The sequence below is a fragment of the Sapajus apella genome, unplaced genomic scaffold (assembly GCF_009761245.1).
Source record: "Sapajus apella isolate SASKATOON/1434 unplaced genomic scaffold, GSC_monkey_1.0 scaffold132, whole genome shotgun sequence".
Lineage (NCBI taxonomy): Eukaryota > Metazoa > Chordata > Mammalia > Primates > Cebidae > Sapajus > Sapajus apella.
In genome coordinates, this window is record NW_022437072.1 from 2,264,833 (window position 1) to 2,283,987 (window position 19,155).

The window sequence follows — 19,155 nt, forward strand, 5'->3', positions numbered from 1 at the left end:
GGGTTTCACCATGTTGACCAGGATGGTCTCGATCTCTTGACCTCGTGATCCACCCGCCTCGGCCTCCCAAAGTGCTGGGATTACAGGCTTGAGCCACCGCACCTGGCCCCTTTTGTTAATTTTTTACTATTCAAAAGTCTTCCTAGAATCTCAAAATATGTTATATAGTGTTCTTTTTCATGCTGTTAATTATAAACTGAAAGCACCATAACACTCATACTATTTAATCCTGACATTATGATAGATGGTAAGTAGATTACATAAGACCAAGGAAAAATTAAATCAAATACCATGTTCTAAATGAGGAAGGCACCTTGACTTCTTCAGAGATTATGTTAAATCTATTTGCTCTTAAATTGCAATGAACACTTTTCCATAGGGATTTGCATTAATTTCTGAATGTACTTACAACAGTATTTTCTTTGAATGTAACAATTCAGCTATTGCATCAAATTAGAAATCTCACTGTGCCAATGCCTTCTTATAAATATCTTTCAATTTTACACCCTCCTCCTGATTTCCATTTCTACTGCTTTAGTTTGATCCATGATATATCTGTCCTAGGCAAATAATAAGTAGTTTGTGCTTCACGGTGGCCATTTCTCTTCCTAATATATATATCAGGTTTGCTTGAAATTCATCAATGGACTCTTTTTTCCATGTATAAATTTAATACTTGTTAGTGCGACATGCAATATTATTGAAAATATGTTTTTAATAGTATTAAAGTCTAGTCTCTAGTAGTTCCATGGAAGGGGGAAAATGCATGCTAACCACAAGATTGTCAATATTATGAGTCCTGATAACTGTAATCAATCAACTAGTGGGTACTGAGCACCTTCTCTCTTCTTTGCTGTCCTGAATTAATCATGGGCATTGAAGCATGAATGGAATGGCCAGATAAAAGCAGCATGCATTATATCCCCTGATTTTTTTCATTAGGCACTGATACGGTTTGTCTCTGTGTCCCCACCCAAATCTCATCTTGAGTTATAATCCCCATGTTTCGAGGGAGGGACCTGGTGGCAGGTGACTGGATCAGAGCGGTGGTATTTCCCATGTCATTCTCGTGATAGAGAGGATGTTCTCAGGAAATCCGATGGTTTACAGTGACAGTGTCCCCTGTGCACCCTCTCTCATCTGCTCCCTTGCTTCCCCTTTGCCTTCTGCTGTGATCGTCAAGTTTCCTGAGGCCGCCCCAGCCGTTTGGAACTGTGAGTCAATTAAACCTCTTTCCTCATAAAATACCCAGTCTCAAGTAGTATATAGCAGTGTGAAAATTGACTAACACAGATAATTGGTACCAGAAGAATAGGGTACTGCTATAAAGATAACATGACACTAGGAAAATAACTTTGTAACTGGGTAACAGACAGAGGTTGGAATAGTTTGGAGGGTTCAGAAGAAGACAGGAAGATATGGGAAGTCTGGAACTTCCTAGAGACTTATTAAATGGTTTTAACCAAAATGCTGACAGTGATTTGAACAATCAAGTCCAGTCTGAGGCAGTCTCAAGTGGAGATAAGGAATTTATTGGGAACTGGAGTAAAGGTCACACATGCTATGCTTTAGCAAAGATACTGGTGGTATTTGGCTTCTGCCCTGGAGATCTATGGGACTTTGAACTTGAGAGAAATGATTTAGGGTATCTGGTGGAAGAAATTAAGCACCAAAGCATTCAAGAGATGACTTGGATTTCCCTGAAAGCATATAGTTATAGGCATTCACAAAGAGATGGTTTGAAATTGGAACTTATGTTTAAAGGGGAAGCAGAGTGTAAAAGTTTAGAAAATTTGCAGTCTGATTATGTGTTAGAAAAGAAAAATCTATTTTGAGCAGAGGAATTCAAGTCAGCTGCAGAAATCTGCATAAGTAATAAGGAGCCAAATGTTAATCACCGAGACAATTGGGAAAATTCTCCAGGAAATTTTAGAGATCTTCAAGGCAGTATCTCAAATAACAGGCCTGGATGCCTAGGAGGAAAAGATGGTTTAGTGGGCCATGCCCAGGGCCCAGTTGCTCTGTACAGCCATGGGACTTGGTGCCCTGCATCCCAGCCACTCCAGTTCCAGCATGTCTAAAAGAAACCAAAGTACAGCTCAGGGCACTGCTTCAGAGGGTGCAAGCCCCAAGCTTAGTGGCTTCCATGAGGTGTTGGGCTTGCATGTGCTCAGACAAGATTGAGCTTTGGGAGCCTCTGTCTAAATTTCAGTGGCTGTATTTAAATACTTGGATATCCAGTCAGAAGTCTGCTATATGGGTGGAGCCCTCATGGAGGACTTCTGCTAGGGCAGTACAGAGGGGAAATGTGGGTTGGAGCACCCACAGAGTCCCCAGTGGGCATTGCCTAGTAGAGCTGTGAGAAGAGGGCCATTGTTCTTTAGACTACTCCAGAATGGCAGATCCACTGACAGCTTGTACCGTGTGCTTGAAAAACTTGCAAGCACTCAACACCAGCCGCCTATGAAAGCAGCTGCAGGGCTGTACACTGCAGACCCACAGTGGTAGAGCTACCCAGGGCCATCGGAGCCCACTCCTTCCATCAGTGTGCAGTGGATGTGAGACATGGAGTTAAAGCAGATTATTTTGGAGCTTTGAGATTTAATGAGTGCCCTGTCAGGTTTCAGACTGCATGGGGCCTGTAGCCCCTTTGTTTTTGCCTATACCTCCTATCTAGCCAATGAATATACCTGCATTGTTTCTTGGAAGTAGTTAACCTGTTTTTTATTTTACAGGTTCATATGCAGAAGAGACAAGTCTTGCAGATGAGACTTTGGACTTCGACTTTTAAATTAATGCTGGAATGAGTTAAGACTGAGGGAGGAACCATTGGGAAGGCATAATTTGCTTTGAAATGTAAAAAGGACATAAGATTTGGGAGGAGACAGGGACAGAATCGTATGGTTTGGCTCTGTATCCCCACTGAAATTTCATCTTGAGTTGTAATCCTCATGGGTCAAAAACGGAACCTGGTGGTAGGTGACTGAATTGAGGGGTTGAGTGTGTCACTGTTCTTATGACAGTGAGGGAGTTCTCATGAGATCTGATGGTTTAAGTGTGGTCATTTTCTCTGTGCTTTCTCTCTCTGTTGCCACCATAAGATGTGCTTTTCTTCCCCTTCACCTTCCACCATGATTGTAAGTTTTCTGAGGCTTCCCCAGGCATTCAGAACTATGAGCCAATTAAACCTCTTTTCTTCATAAATTACCCTGACTCAAGTACAAGTAGTATCTTTATAGCAGCATGAAAATAGACTAATACAGGCTCTAAGGCTAAAATTATCAGATTTGCTAAGCACTTGTTAGCGGGACATGCAATATTATTGAAAATATGTTTTTAATACTTCTTACAAATCTTAGAAGTCTCTAGCACTTCTATGGAAGAGAAGTCTATAGTCTCTAGTAGTTCTATGGACTTTTGTGCAGTTTGCTAATGATGGATGTGATTATGGCATGGGGCTTGGGTTGGGAATGGACCTCCTTTGCTATGGCTTACATTATTTTCATAAAGTTGCTGGTCATTTTTGACCTCTTGCTTATGAACTGTTGAAGAGGAATCTGTTCGCAGAAATCATTGAGGATCATCTGGCAAACAGAAGTAAAGAGAACGTAGAGCACCTTCCTGCATGAGTAAGGAGGCTTATTTGGTGTACAGTATTTCCAGGGACTAATATTAAACTTGTGATTTTTGTTTTGTTTTTAAGGAATACAAAAAACAAACATTTACAAAAAACGTTTAAAAAATTCTGTCATTAATTTTGCCTCTACATTCTACATGATTAAGGCAGAAGGTATTGTAATAATGTAATAAAATAAACAGCTTTGTTTCTAAGCTACGTATTTGCAGTTACTACAGATTTGGCTCACAATCCATCTTATCCTCCCTGATGTGCACATCTGGAGCAATCTCTGCTACCTTTGTCACAAGTCTCATTATGCTTTGTGATCACTTTTTATTTATTTGTTTATCTCTCCTGCTACTGTATAAGCTTCTTGAGGCCTAACACCTTTCATGTTTTTTTCATTGTTTTATCTCTAGCACTGGGTAGTGTCTGGTCTATGGTAAACGTCTAATAAATATTGGTTGAATAAATAAGGAATCTAAGTACTAATTACACACTACCAAGCACACTGAGCATTTTGAATCCTGAACAAAAGATCACAAGGTCATGACATTCTACAAACCATACTGTATATCAAATATCTAAAACTGTATATGTTTTTCATATGCTGTAGTTTATCATTTAAGTAATGACTGGTAATTTGGGGTGCCAAATTGAGTGCTGCATTCCTAACACTTGTCTAGGTATTGACTCTATAAACCCAACTGTGCTTTAGATTATAGAGTTAGAAGAAAAAATATATTGCTTAAAAATCTAAAATTTAATGACACTAACTCATATGATTGTACAAGTAGGTGATCATGTGTGTTACAAACACTCTCTTTATAAAACCTGCAGTCTATTACAACAGTTAAATATACTAATAATTATAGCTGTTCTAAATTTGAAAAAAATCATTTAAACATTGAGCTGACATCAGTCACATTATGAGTAGAGTCATCAGTCATCCTAATGTTAAAGAAGAAAGCAGAAGGAAAAGGTAATTTAGAAATTTGCTTCATCCATGGAGAGAAAAGTAATGCCTGAGAAATCAAAGGGATGATTTTGAACAGATGGAGTGAATACCAATTGATTCATTCTTTCTGATTTAAATTTTATTTGTCAATTATTCCTGATATTTCCCTAATTGCATGCTAAACTTTATGTACGGTATAATAACTTAAACAATACATAAGATTATCTTTTTTCCCCCAGGGATAATACATATCAACTGGAAGAAGTAGACATATATAATAATGATTAAAATAAACAGGATAATAACATGTGCATTATGTGATGTTAGAGAATGGGAAAAAGCATGAAAACTCTTGTGGGTAGGTGAGAAAAGTTATCGAGGGCTTTCTGAAAGAACTGGCATTGTAGAATAACCTACATGACACTTGACTAAGAGAAGGCATATAACACTTGTAGCAGAGTGGAGAGGTGAATTGAGCATTCCTGATAGTTCCCTAATTGTATGCCAAACTTTATGCATGGTCTAAGAACTTAAACAATACAGAGCGGCAGAGTGGAGAGGTGGAAGAGTCCCTGGCTGTGTCTGAACTGAGTGCCTGCAGTTGTTGGGGTGTGGATGAGTATGTGCCTAAGAGTTTGTATGTGGGTGCATACGCAGCTGCTAAGGAGTTGTACCTGTTCCATGTTCTGACCTATGGCAATTTGACTGCACTTGGGGTCTGTCTGTGAGTTACTTAGGTCATTATAGTGATTTCATTCTTAACTGTGGCAGTTTAATCAAATGTGTGAACAAATACATAAAGATTGATTTTTAAAAAAAGAAAGAAAGGCTGTTCCTTTCTTTGACAAATTCTCTGATATATAAATAGACTTCTATTTCCTGAAGCATGTGTCTGAGAAATTCAATGACTGCTCAGTGTTCAATGTTCTTGTCTTCTTCTTGCCTGTACGTCACAGTGCAGCATTTTTGGTTGTCTTCCTTGCAAATTGCAGTCTTTTCACCATATCTTCATACGCCCCGTGCTCACCTTTATAAATCATCTGCTCACTTCAAAATGAAATACTATTTCTCAAATGTTCTATGCTTTCCTTTCCTTACTGTTTATGCTTTTAAATTTTCCTCAAAATGATATTTATTTTACACTTGAAGAGTTTTGATAATTCTTGATGATCCATCCCAAAAGACATTTTGTACACAATTTAATCTGATCCAATTCATTTAAAGTACAATTTCTGAATCATTAAATGACAGCATTTGTAAATTAATACTTTTGTAGTGTGTTCTGTTGTATAGATGTAGATCCATTACCTCAGCTAATAGCTATTTAATTCTTTAAGAAAAGAAAAGTTCTAAATTTATAATGTAGTTTTTGATGAGCTATAACAAAATTACTAGTGAGTTTCAAACCAAGAGATATTTACTTGTGTATTTCATTCTCTTACTTTTACTTGTATATCACCTTCATACACAAGATGTTTTCGTGAGTGTACAATGTATTGTACTAAGTGCTTTACCCACAGTGTATCTTACAACTGCTGATTTGAGTTCATGTATTCTTTCTTTCTTCTCTTAATGAGCTTTTATTTAAGCCAACATTCAGGTCGTGTTTGACTTTTAAGGGTAGTTTGGGGTCTAGTCAAGAGGTATTTCTAGGCATCATGTATTAATACTATGTTTTGATTGTTGATCTTAACTGTAAAAATAAAAAGCACATCACAAATTTTTACTTTGCCTACATGTTCTGTGGATTTGTCTTCCTAATGTATATTAGTCTTAATCTCTCTTGATAGACAGTGACATAGCCATACATAATAGACATAGATAAGCTTCATATCTATCTATATTTATATCTATATCTACTCCTCTCTCTCGACTGGAAGAAATAGAAATAGATGTTCAGATTATTTTTCTTTTGCTTTCACTAGACTGCACTGAAATACTCTGCTTTGCAGACCATTGGGTAAATATAACCATTTAATGGATATGGATAACTTAAGTTTCATTTTTATACAGATTCCAAAGAAGATTCCAGAGAATTTTAAAAAGAGGAGAAATGAAGGGAAATTTTAATGGAATCACTTAAGGCTAAGAATGTGCCGTGCCAAGCTCTTATTCTCTTTTTCTAGCCCTTACTCAGAGTTTACTCGACTCAAAGGCCCAGGCAAGAATTGCCTCCATATTGGAGCCTAACGACATTCTTCATATGGAATAAAGAGGCATAACGTAAACTCCAAGAAATGAGGAGAACTTTGTTTTAATTAGCATTAAAAATATACTTTAAGCTCAAATAAATTGGTGAGGTGAATGGATATGTTATTTAGCTTGACTGAATTTTTCTTAATTGCATACATAAATAAAAATATCACCTTGTGCCCCATAAATATATACAACTATTATTTATCAATTAAAATAATTTTTAGGTAAGTATAGTGACTCATAGCTTTAATCCCAGTACTTTGGGAGGCCAAGGTGGGAGGATTGCTTGATCCCAGAAGTACCAGACCAACCTGGGCAGCATGGTGAGACCCTGACTCTATAAAATGTTCAAGAAATTTAAAAAAAATTAGTCAGGTGTGATGGTGTGTGCCTATGTTCTCAGCTACTCAGAAGGCTGAGGTGAGCAGATCACTTGAGCCTTGGAGGTTGAGGCTGCAGTGAGCCATGATTACACCACTGCACTTCTCACTGTAGGCAACAGAGTGAGACCCTGTCTCAAAAATAATAAATAAATAAATATTTTTGAAACTCAGAATTAATCTAAGTAGTCTTTGTTATCTACAGTACTTTTTGTGAACTAGTTGAGTTCTAACATTTTTATGTGTGATTATTTTGAAGACATGTCTAAATTAATCGCATCCAATTAATTCTAAATTGCCAGTTTCTATAAGAATTTGGTGACACCTATGACTTATATAGAACATTTGTACAGACAAGTTACTCAAAAACGTAAAGTTTAAGAAGTTTAAGCTAATATAGAAACATCTACTACATGAGAAACAAAAACATGAATTTAAAGTATAACAAATAAACTTACACTTATGAAATAAGAAGGTAAAATTACAAGTTGCTATATAAATGATGTGTACTTCTTAAATTTGCTAACCAGACTAACATTACTTCATGGTCTTCACCCAGTTTCTTGTAGCCTGACAGATCTGTTGCAGGTTAAATATTTGTTGTTACTTAAAAAATATTTTCTTGTTTTATTCATCTTTAGAATGCGGAATACACGTATGATGATCACAGAAATCCTTTTTCTTAAACTCCTAAACTCTATCACATGTATGCAACACCATGAATTCCAATATAGTATTGTAGTAGAAACGGAGTGATACAGCTTTTTAAAAACTGGAAATTCTTGTGTGAACAGAATCCTTTATCTCTGCTTAGTCTACAAGGAAGTGTTACAATGATGAATGACTTTCAATTCTCCTACTTTTCTCCTCCTTAGCATTACAAATTTTCATTCAGTACCCAACTTTCCTGTCTGACATATTGTATCTCTCAGATTGAAAAGTCTCATTATGGGAGTATGTGAAACTTCCTGTCAGTAGTAAATCAGAACAAGTTTAGTCTGTTTATAATTTCTGTCATTTTTTGACTTGCACATCACATTAATGTGACTAATGCTCTGACTTAAATAAATAATGTTCATATCGTCACTGTTGAAAAGTTGTCTCACATTAAATGACTAATATCTCATTACAAATATAGAAAATTGCCTTTTATGATGTTATGAGCCCTCAATGACTGGGAACTAAGAATCTGGAATCCTGAATTTCACTACCTGAGCTTTAATTTAAATTCAGAGTGGCTATTCTTTAGCCAACAGCATAACAATCCCAGACAAGGCAGAATTACTTTGCTAAGCTAAAACACAGATATAACAAATTTTGTCCCATCTCTCATTTTCCAAGTAATTCAACTATTGAGGGAGAAGTGATACTTGTTTTTTTTTCACTTAAAACAAGTTAAACTGAAAATAATGATTTTTTAAAGACATAAATTAAAAGGCATGTCAATAATTTAAAACTATATTTTAAATTACATATTGATTTCCTTGATCTCCAGCCTCTTTCTCCAAAATTAATGAAGTATATTTATTGAGTCCGTAGGGATCCTGAAACCCAAAGTGCTTCCTGACATACCAGAAACAGAAGTTTAGGAAGCCGTCCTGTATATTTCCCTTTTGGAAAATAACTTGCATAGAAATGAAGAAACTGGCAACTCTTAAGGGCGCAGTTTCTAGCATCCTGAGACACAACACGAGACTAAAAATCTTACTACTCGGAAAAGGAAAGGAACTGTAAACAGCTCAAGTGATCCATTTGAGGGGAATGGTAGTAGGTCTCCGGCAAGGCTAACACAGTGAAATTTCCTGCAATACTGGGCTTAGCTCACAGAAGACAGAAAAAGCTGAGAAAACACATATGCACATGTAGAGAATGAATTGTCTCATGAATCAACAAAAGTGTAAAGAAAACTCATTCCTGTGATCAAGACTGTGTTATCTTCTTGGACCATGCCTAGTTTGAGCAGAATTTTCTCCATCCCATAATTTTTTACCCACCTATGTGCTTCTGAAATAAGCAAACCAACAGCATACGGAATATTCAGAAAGAAAAGCAGATTATTTTGGAGTAGAAATTCATAAAGTCAGAGGTACATCAAAATTAGCAGAAAAGATGGTAATTGTGATACAAACTTTTCTTTATGTGTCAACAGACAGATGAATTTGTAGTGACAAGACATATAACAACTGTGGGGATTACAAAAATGCATGGCCTGGTGCAGTGGTTCATATCTGTAATCCCAGCCCTTTAAGAGCACAAGGAGGGAGGACAGTTTATGGCCCAAACTTTGAGACCAGCTTGGGAAATATAGTAAGATCCTGTCTCTACAAAATAGAAATTTAACTGGGCATGGTGGTGTGCACCTGTAGACTCAGCTCCTCAAGAAGCTGAGGTGGGAAGATCTCTTGAGCCCAGGAGGCTGAGGATGCCGTGAGCCATGATTGTGCCACCGCACTCCAGCCTAGGCAGCAGAGGAAGACCCTGTCTCAAAAAATAAAAAATCAAATGTGTGGATGCCCTAGTGAAATATGCACACACTTCAGACATCACTGTTCGAGAACAGGCCACGAGTAGCCTCCACAACACTGTCAACAAAGCTGAACAGAGTCATAGAATGCAACTTGATGCTTTGTCTTGGTCACCGTGACAGCAAAAGGCAAGGGAGAATGTTAGTTTCTTTTGCAGATTGTAAGTGCCTCTGAAACAGGCTTTATCAGACCAAGAGTTGGATGTACTTTTGTGCAGTTTATTAATGTGGGTGCAACTACACCTGTCCTGAGGACTTAGACCTGAGGCTATTGTTCTACTTATAGCACAGGAAAAGAAATTTGGAAAAAAACAAACAAAAAAACTACTCCATTTAATAGCACGGAAATGACCATTTATGTACAAGAAAGTTTCAGTTTATATGAGAAAGGCTCACAATGGGTAAAAGATTCTTTAAAATTGAATAATAAAAATACTTACATAATAACCTAATATAAAATTTTCTCTTTTTCGCAGAGTGTTTATTTATCATTACACACACACAAATTAAACAACTACTGTAGCTGAGGCTGCGGACAAGCTTCAAACCCTGGCTTCCTCATCAATCTGGGGAAATTCCTTACTGTATCTATCCTTGCTTTTGTCATCTGTAAGTGTGATTCATAATTCACTCACAGGTCTGCTGAGGGGATTCACGTGCTTGTTAAGGTATGCAGTCCATTCAGTAAAGTTAGCAGTTAACACTGCTGTTATGAACAAGGTTTTGTAAAAATTATAATGTCCTCAAAACACTCAACACAGGATTCTGTGTAAAACCAAACAAAATAAATGACCAAAAGCCTATTTATAATATACAGAGTATGGTTTAATTATTTTAAATATGTAAAAGAATAGACTATCATGATGGTAGAAGTAATCCTGTCAGTAATATGGGGTTAAATTAAAAGTTTTTATGGGTACATAGTGTACATGTTCCTTGTTATTCTTATAATTATGTATGTAACCATAAAAATTAATTAAATACCATTAAAGTCAAAGAAATAGACTTTAGCATGTATATGTTTATGTATGCTAAAATACAATAAAATCCTAGAAATGACTCAACTGTTCTGTCATCATAAAAGCAGTCATAGACAAAACCTATAGGCATGTCTTTCTTTTGGTAAAAAAAAACCCAGAAAACACTAATTTACAAAACCAAATGTCACACTGGTGTGGCCTGTGGGCTAGAGTTTGCTGACTTCTAGGGGACAGCCTGCCATGGGAATGCAGCCGTAAGAGAAATGGATGGGGAGGAAATCACCTCACTAGCCACAGCAGAGAAAGCCAGCGAGAATTATCCTCTCTAAGAAGATGAAGATCTGAGAATGAGAACTTAGCAATGTGTTGAGGGAGAAGGGGCATTTCAGGCAGAGGGGATAGAAACCGCAGACCATGTACCGCAGCTGGCCATTTTGATTTGAGAAATGGAAAAAACACAAATGAGGCTAGAGTTAAGGCAAGAGACATAAACTCGGGAGAATCCATGCTGTGAACACTGTAGACCACAGTGATGGATTCTGTTTCTGTCTTTACTTAAAACAATAGATGAATCTGATGATTTTCAATATTGTAAAACGAGGGTGTGTTCTAATGGCTTTCTGGGAATGCACACACGGAGGATAAAAGAGGAAAGTTTTTTTTTTTTTTTTTTCCCCTGGTCTAGTCTAAGGAAAGACAAAGGCAGGATTAGGCACAAAGAGAAGCTGAATTACCATGCACTTCCAACTGAGCCACAGCCTATTTTACAAGAAACCTGCAGTCTGGGATGGAGAGTTGTACTACATTCTGGCAAGAGAAAAGAGTCTTTGAGGATCATATCAACCAGTCACTGCTCAGGGCTTTCTTTCTGAGACAGGGCTTGTTTCCGGGGAGGTGTTCCCCAGTTAGGGAGGTGCTTCACTTAGACCAACAGTCACTTCCTATGTGGGACCTTCCTTTCAGCTCTGTGCTGACAGCAGGAGCTGTTCCGTGACTGGGAATATCTCATAGCTGTTTCATCTAACTAGAAGGTATTTGGGAAGATTACCACCAAATAGATTGATTAGTATTTTGATGAAATTATTTTGGTTGTGTTGTAGAAGATGGATTTGCACTAATCAAAGATGGAAACAAAAAAAAATAGAAGAGGAAATACAATGGTTCAGATCAAAGCTAACTGAAATTTGAATTAGGATAATCTTAGGAATAATGTCTCTTTGAGAGATTAATTTGAAGGTTCAATTGTTGGGTTTGGGAAAATATTAGGTATAGAGCATGAGCAAGAAAGGAAGATCGAAGAAAATCTTGGTTTCTGGCCTGCACAGTTCTGGAGTGACTGCACCATTCCTTGAGATTTTGAATACTGCAAGAAAGACAGGTTTGGTGGGAAAATCATGAGAATATTTCGGCATGCTGAGATTGAAGTAACTTTTGTGCATCCAGAGGGTGATTATAAGTAGCATGTAGGATTTGATGAGTTCAAGTTCAGGGCTTAGGATAAAACTTAGAAGTCACCGGTTTAGTCAATGACAATGGAAGTGATGTAGCTGCATCTGGGTTGCCTTTGTGAGTCACAGAGACAGAAGAAAAACTTGAAGATGTCTCTATCAAACATGAAATTTTAATAACTAAGTAGAAGGTATAAGAATAAACCAGAAGATGGCTAGCTTAATGGAAGTACATTTGAGAAAGTTTTTTAAAAAATGAAGGGAGAGTCAACAATACGGGATTATTACGCAGTTCATACTGAGGCAGACATCAACTGAAATGAGATAGCGACATTTCAGTTGGACTTGGCAACAGGCTTCGAATACAGATTAGAATGTATTGAAAAACTGAGTGCATTAAAAGCTAAAAAAGAAGGGAAGTATTTGAAGAATTTGATTTTGATGAGGAGGGAAGAACACTATATCCATTATAAGTATACAGGATAAACATTTTTATATATTAAACAGATGTTTATCAACCAGAACATAAATCAGCGCATTACCAGCAAATGAGAACCCTCCTCTTCTCCCTTCTGGTCACTGCTCCTACTGATCAGCACTATCCTTATTTCTAAAAGCATAGACTAGTTTTTACTACGTACTTTGTGTGAATGAAATTATATAGAACATACTGTGGTGTTTGGACTTTTTTTTTGCTCATTATATTTGTGAGAAATATCCCTCAGCTGACATGTAGTTGCAGATTATTCATCCCTAATGCTATGTAGTGCCTTAAACTATATATTTTTTCTTGTTACTGTTGATGGATATTAGGTTAGTTTGCAGTTTGGGGCTACTATGAAAATTACTGAAGGGAAAAGCAAACATCAGTGTTTAAATGAATATGTATCTATTTCTGTAGGCTATACAGTGAAACAGAATGGAAGTCTGTGTCATAACTTATACTAATGTTAAACTTTAGTAGATATGGTCAGTTTTCCAAAGTGGTTTTACAAATTTAACCTCCCTCCATGAGTGAATGTAAGTTTCAGATGTTTCCTATTCTTATCGACACTTGGAAGTTTATTTATTTTGTAAGTTAGCTATTGCCATTCTGGCAGAGTGGAGTGAATGTACATTGTGGCCATTCCATTACCTGGAAAAGCACCTAATCACATGTTTGCTAGCAATTTGAGTATTATTATTATTATTATTATTATTATTTTTTCCCCATTTATTTATTTTATTGCATTTTAGATTTTGGGGTACATGTGAAGAACATGCAAGATTGTTGCATAGGTACACGTGGCAGTGTGATTTGCTGCCTTCCTCCCCATCACCTACATCTGGCATCTCTCCCCTTGCTATCTCTCCCCAGCTCCCCACCCCACAACGTCCCTCCCCTATTTCCCCCCAACTGACCCCAGTGTGTAGTGCTCCCCTCCCTGTGTCCATGTGTTCTCATTGTTCAACACCCGCCTATGAGTGAGAACAGGCGGTGTTTGATCTTCTGCTCTTCTGTCAGTTTGCTGAGAATGATGGTTTCCAGGTTCATCCATGTCCCTACAAAGGACACGAACTCATCGTTTTTGATGGCTGCATAATATTTCATGGTGTATATGTGCCACATTTTCCCTATCCAGTCTATCGTCCATGGGCATTTGGGTTGGTTCCAGGTCTTTGCTATTGTAAACAGTGCTGCAATGAACATTCGTGTACACGTGTCCTTATAGTAGAATGATTTGTAATCCTTTGGATATATACCCAGTAATGGGATTGCTGGGTCAAATGGAATTTCTATTTCTAGGTCCTTGAGGAATCGCCACACTGTCTTCCACAATGGTTGAACTAATTTACACTCCCACCAACAGTGTAAAAGTGTTCCTATTTCTCCACATCCTCTCCAGCATCTGTTGTCTCCAGATTTTTTAATGATCGCCATTCTAACTGGCGTGAGATGGTATCTCAATGTAGTTTTGATTTGCATTTCTCTGATGACCAGGATGATGAGCTTTTTTTCACATGTTTGTTCACCTCATGTATGTCTTCTTTTGTAAAGTGTCTGCTCATATCCTTCTCCCACTTTTGAATGGGCTTGTTTGTTTTTTTCTTGTAAATCTGTTTTAGTTCTTTGTAAATTCTGGATATCAGCCCTTTGTCAGATGGGTGAACTGCAAAAATTTTTTCCCATTCTGTTGGTTGCCGATTCGCTCTAATGACTGTTTCTTTTGCTGTGCAGAAGCTGTGGAGTTTGATTAGGTCCCATTTGTCTATTTTGGCTTTTGTTGTCAATGCTTTTGGTGTTTTGGTCATGAAGTCCTTGCCTACACCTATGTCCTGAATGGTTTTGCCTAGATTTTCTTCTAGGGTTTTTATGGTGTTAGGTCTTATGTTTAAGTCTTTAATCCATCTGGAGTTAATTTTAGTGTAAGGTGTCAGGAAGGGGCCCAGTTTCTGCTTTCTGCACATGGCTAGCCAGCTTTCCCAACACCATTTATTGAACAGGGAATCCTTTCCCCATTGCTTGTTTTTGTCTGGTTTGTCAAAGATCAGATGGTTGTAGATATGATGCGTTGCGTCCGAGACCTCTGTTCTGTTTCATTGGTCTATATCTCTGTTTTGGTACCAGTGCCATGCTGTTTTGATTACTGTAGCCTTGTAGAATAGTTTGAAGTCTGGTAGTGTGATGCCTCCCTCTTTGTTCTTTTTGCTTAGAATTGACGTGGCTATGCGTGCTCTCTTTTGGTTCCATATGAAGTTTAAGGTGATTTTTCCAGTTCTGTGAAGAAGGTCATTGGTAGCTTGATGGGGATAGCATTGAATCTGTAAATTACTTTGGGCAGTATGGCCATTTTCACGATATTGATTCTTCCTAACCATGAACATAGAATGTTTCTCCATCTGTTTGTGTCCTCTCTTATTTCGTTGAGCAGTGGCTTGTAGTTCTCCTTGAAGAGGTCCTTTACATCCTTTGTTAGTTGTATTCCTAGGTATTTTATTCTCTTTGTGGCAATTGTGAATGGCATTTCGTTCTTGATTTGGCTCTCTTTAAGTCTGTTATTGGTGTATAGGAATGCTTGTGATTTTTGCACATTGATTTTGTATCCTGAGACTTTGCTAAACTTGCTGATCAGTTTCAGGAGATTTGGGGCTGAGATGATGGGGTCTTCTAGATACACAATCATGTCATCTGCAAATAGAGACAGTTTGACTTCCTCCTTTCCTATTTGAATGCCCTTTATTTCTTTTTCTTGCCTGATTGCTCTGGCTAGAACTTCTAATACTATATTGAATAGCAGTGGTGAGAGAGGGCATCCTTGTCGGGTGCCACATTTCAAGGGGAATGCTTCCAGTTTTTTCCCATTCAGTATAATATTGGCTGTTGGTTTGTCGTAAATAGCTTTTATTATTTGGAGATATACTCCATCAATACCTAGCTTATTGAGGGTTTTTAGCATAAAGGGCCATTGAATTTTGTCAAAGGTCTTCTCTGCATCAATCGAGAGAATCATGTGGTTTTTGTCTTTGGTTCTGTTTATGTGGTGAATTACGTTTATAGACTTGCGTATATTGAACCAGCCTTGCATCCCTGGGATGAAGCCTACTTGATCATGGTGGATAAGCTTTTTGATGTGCTGTTGCAATCAGCTTGTCAGTATTTTATTGAAGATTTTTGCATCTATGTTCATCATGGATATTGGCCTGAAGTTTTCTGTTCTTGTTGAGTCTCTGCCGGGTTTTGGAATCAGGATGATGTTGGTCTCATAAAATGATTTGGGAAGAATTCCCTCTTTTTGTATTGTTTGGAATAGTTTCAGAAGGAATGGTACCAGCTCCTCTTTGTATGTCTGGTACAATTCGGCTGTGAACCCGTCTGGACCTGGGCTTTTTTTGGGTGGTAAGCTCTTAATTGCTGCCTCAACCTCAGACCTTGTTATGGGACTGTTCAGGGTTTCGGCTTCTTCCTGGTTTCGGCTTGGGAGGAGGCAAGTGTCCACGAATTTATCCATTTCTTCCAGGTTTATTAGTTTAAGTGCATAGAGTTGTTTGTAATAATCTCTGATGATGGTTTGAATTTCTGTGGAATCTGTGGTGATATCCCCTTTATCGTTTTTTATTGTATCAATTTGGTTATTCTCTTTTTTCTTTTTTATTAATCTGGCTAGTGGTCTGTCTATTTTGTTGATCTTTTCAAAAAACCAGCTCCTGGATTTATTGATTTTTTGAAGGGTTTTTTGTGTCTCTATCTCCTTCAGTTCTGCTCTGATCTTAGCTATTTCTTGTCTTCTGCTAGACTTTGAGGTTTTTTTGATATTGCTCCTCTAGCTCTTTCAGTTTTGACAATAGGGTGTCAATTTTTGATCTCTCTTTGCTTCTCTTGTGGGCACTTATTGCTATATATTTTCCTCTAGAGACTGCTTTAAACGCGTCCCAGTGATTCTGGTATGTTGTGTCTTCATTCTCATTGATTTCGAAGAACATCTTTATTTCTGTCTTCATTTCATTGTTTATCCAGTCAACATTCAAGAGCAAGTTGTTCAGTTTCCATGAAGCTGTGTGGTTCTGGGTTAGTTTTTGAATTCTGAGTTCTAACTTGATTGCACTGTGGTCTGAGAGACTGTTTGTTACGATTTCCGTTCTTTTGCATTTGCTGAGGAGTGATTTACTCCCAATTATGTGGTCAATTTTAGAGTAGGTGTGACGTGGTGCTGAGAAGAATGTATATTCTGTGGATTTGGGGTGGAGAGTTCTGTAAATGTCTATTAGGTTTGCTTGGTCCAGGTCTGAGTTCACTTCCTGGATATCCTTGTTAATTTTCTGTCTGGTTGATCTGTCTAATATTGACAATGGGGTGTTAAAGTCTCCCACTATTATTGTGTGGGAGTCTAAGTCTCTTTGTAAGTCATTAAGAACTTGCCTTATGTATCTGGGTGCTCCTGTATTGGGTGCGTATATATTTAGGATCATTACCTCTTCTTGTTGCATTGATCCTTTTACCATTATGTAATGTCCCTCTTTATCTCTTATGATCTTTGCTGCTTTAAAGTCTAATTTATCAGACATGAGAATTGCAACTCCTGCTTTTTTTTGCTCTCCATTTGCTTGGGAAATATTCCTCCCTCCCTTTATTTTGAGCCTTTGTGTATCCTTGCATGTGAGATGGGTTTCCTGGATACAGCACACCGATGGGTGTTGTCTTTTTATCCAATTTGCCAGTCTGTGTCTTTTGATTGGGGCATTTAGTCCATTTACATTTAGGGTTAATATTGTTATGTGTGAATTTGATACTGCCATTTTGGTGCTAGCTGGCTGTTTTGCCCTTTAGTTGAGCTGGTACTTGTTGTTTCTTTATATGTGTAGAGCCTCTTTCAGGAGCTCTTGTAGAGCTGGCCTGGTGGTGACGAAATCTCTGAGTACTTGCATGTTCCCAAAGGATTTTATTTTTCCTTCACTTATGAAGCTTAGTTTGGCTGGATAGGAGATTCTGGGTTGAAAGTTCTTTTCTTTAAGGATGTTGAATATTGGCCCCCACTCTCTTCTGGCTTGTAGGGTTTCTGCTGAGAGATCTGCTGTGAGTCTGATGGGCTTCCCTTTGTGGGTAACCTGACCTTTCTCTCTGGTTGCCCTTAGTATTTTCTTCTTCATTTCAACCTGGTGAATCTGCTGATTATGTGCCTTGGGGTTGCTCTTCTTGACGAATATCTTTGTGGTCTCTGTATTTCCTGGACTAGAATGTTTGCCTGCCTTGCTTGGTTGGGGAAGTTTTCCTGGATAATATCCTGGAGAGTATTTTCCAGCTTGGATTCATTCTCTTCGTCGCATTCAGGTACGCCTATCAAACGTAGATTAGGTCTTTTCACATAGTCCCACATTTCTTGGAGATTTTGTTCATTCCTTTTTACCCTTTTTTCTCCAGTCTTGCCTTCCCATTTTATTTCATTGAGTTGATCTTCGACCTCTGATATCCTTTCTTCTGCTTGGTCAATTCGGCTGTTGATACTTGTGCATGCTTCACGAAGTTCTCGGTTGCGTTTTTCAGCTCCATCAATTCACTTATATTCCTTTCTATTTTGTCCATTCTCGTTAGCATTTCGTCAAATATTTTTTCAAGGTTCTTAGTTTCTTTGCATTTGGTTAGAACATGTTCTTTAAGTTCACAGAAGTTCCTTACTACCCACCTTCTGAAGTCTGATTCTGTCATTTCATCACACTCGTTCTCCCTCCAACCTTGTTCCCTTGCTGGTGAGGAGTTGTGATCCCTTGTAGGAGGAGAGGTGTTCTCGTTTCGGGTGCTTTCATCCTTTTTGCGCTGGTTTCTTCCCATCTTTAAGGATTTATCCACCTGTCGACTTTGTGGTTGTTGGCTTTCTGATTGGGTCTCAAATCTTTCAGATTGACGTTCTGTTTGTTGATGATGAGGTTATTTCTGTTTCTTGGTTTTCCTTCTGACAGTCTGGCCCCTCTGCTGTAGGTCTGCTGAGGTTCACTCCAGGCCCTGCTTGCCTGGGGTTCACCTGCAGCAGCTGCTGAACAGTAAGGGTCGTTACCAGTTTTCTTCTTCTGCTATCTTTGTCCCAGAAGGATACCCGCCTAGTGTCAGTCTGATCTCTCCTTTATGAGGTGGCTCTTTGGATATATAGGGGTCAGGGAGCTGCTTGAGGAGATGGTCTCTTCTTTATAGGAGCTTAAATGGTGAGCTGTGAGCTCCGTTGTTCATTCAGAGCTGCTGGGCAGGTACTTTTAGGTCTGCTGCAGCAGAACTCATAAACTGCTTTTTGTCCCCAGGTGCTCTGTCCCTGGGACTTAGGGCTTTATGAGTTTCGGTTATGCTGCTGCCATTTTTTTTTTTTTCTTTTTTCCTTCAGAGCTGCCCAGCCCAGCAAGGAGGCAGCCTAGTCACTGTCGGCCTGTAGAGGCTTTGCTGAGCTGCTGTGGGCTCCGCCCCGCTGCTGAGTGAACTTCCCTGTAGTCCTGTTTATATGGGTGTAGTTAGAACTGCCTCAGCTATGGTGGCCCGCCTCTGTTGAGGCGGAGTCTCTCTGCAGTGGCAGGCTGCCTTGGCAATGGCGG